This window comes from Trachymyrmex septentrionalis, unplaced genomic scaffold, assembly GCF_001594115.1.
Source record: "Trachymyrmex septentrionalis isolate Tsep2-gDNA-1 unplaced genomic scaffold, Tsep1.0 scaffold209, whole genome shotgun sequence".
NCBI classification, from domain to species: domain Eukaryota; kingdom Metazoa; phylum Arthropoda; class Insecta; order Hymenoptera; family Formicidae; genus Trachymyrmex; species Trachymyrmex septentrionalis.
Window position 1 is genome coordinate 133,131 of NW_017305277.1, and position 1,504 is coordinate 134,634.

Below are 1,504 nucleotides of genomic sequence, written 5' to 3' on the forward strand. Positions count from 1 at the left end.
TTATAAAAAAGTTTTCTATATGATTTATAGCATATACACATGTATTATTTCTTGATAAAGTTTATTTATAAGTAACAAAAATACAAGGACTCTTCGTATATAAAATAAATAACAACAAATGAAGGGCAGTAGCCATATAAGGCGGGTCCGAAATCCATGACCTCTGAGGGGAGCGCGGGACGCGAGGGATACGGTACTCGTTGGCGCGGGGGGGAGCGCGAGCGGAGGAGTGCGCGGTAGAGGGGGAAGGCGCAGGAAGTCCCGGCGGCATCGTTGTAATAGGACCCACATAAACAATGCATTCCTTATTTTTTTTATCCACCGCCGCCGCCGCCGCCGCCGCTACCACACACACATACACATACATAATAGAATAAAATATTCTTACCTTTCTTATTATTCTTCCTCATCTTCCACTTCCATCCCAATCGTCAGGGCGCTTAAGGCATATATGCCCAAGTTCATCTCGTTGATTTGGTTGAATAAACGCGATATTGCCTCTGCGGGATATTCCAGTGGGGGAGAAGGAGGAGAGGGATCCTCTACAACTCCAGAAATTCCGGAGACGCTCTCCTCCTCCTCCGAGATTTCAGCGGAGACGTTTTCCTCCAGGATTCCTCCTTCTCCACCAGTGGAGACGCTCTCTTCCTCCTCCTCCTCTTCCTCCACCGTCTCATTGAAATTGTCGATGAGGCGATCAAATTCGCTTTTGGTAATTTTAACTCGAGTCATATCATCCACCTCATCGGCAATTTCGATGAGACGGTGAAATAGACTGATTTGACCTACGTAGAGTCGCGTTAGGTCAATTGTGATATAGAAGGAGGAGGAGGAGGAGGAGGAGGAGGAGGAGGAGGCAACCTCCTCAACTTTTTTACAATTATCTTTTTTGTCACTCATTGTCATATGTCGCAGCACTAGAAAAAATTATCACTATTACTAACACTTGATCACAAAACATGCAAAAGTATTCTACCATTTAGCGTTAATGGTAGAATACTTTTGCACGATACTAAAAAATCACTATATGATTTGAAAAAGACACGAACCTCTCACACGTCAAACTCAACAAAGACTGACGCTGAAAAGTATTCTTTGCTGCGACGAAACTGCTAGAGCGACCATTGTTTATTAAACACTTTAGATTATAAGTATTGCCAGACTATGAAATCCTAGACGCGTTAAAAGAAGCGCTAGCAAATATTTATATAAACAGAGAGTGATAGCGCGTCGAGGTATAGGATGGATGGATGGACGGATGGAGACTAAAAATAAAGTACATATATAATGATGTGGATGAAAATTGTTTCACATGTTATTACACGTTTTTTTTCATTAAAAAGTAAAGCTAATAGCTCGCAATCGATGAGTTGACGTCCATTGAAGAAGTCGCTGTCGCGTATGGCGTTCTCAGACATATTGGAGAATCGCGTATACTTTACATCAACCGTATCGACGAGTCGGGTTAATCGTTCGAACGTTACATCGATACACCCGTCAAAGT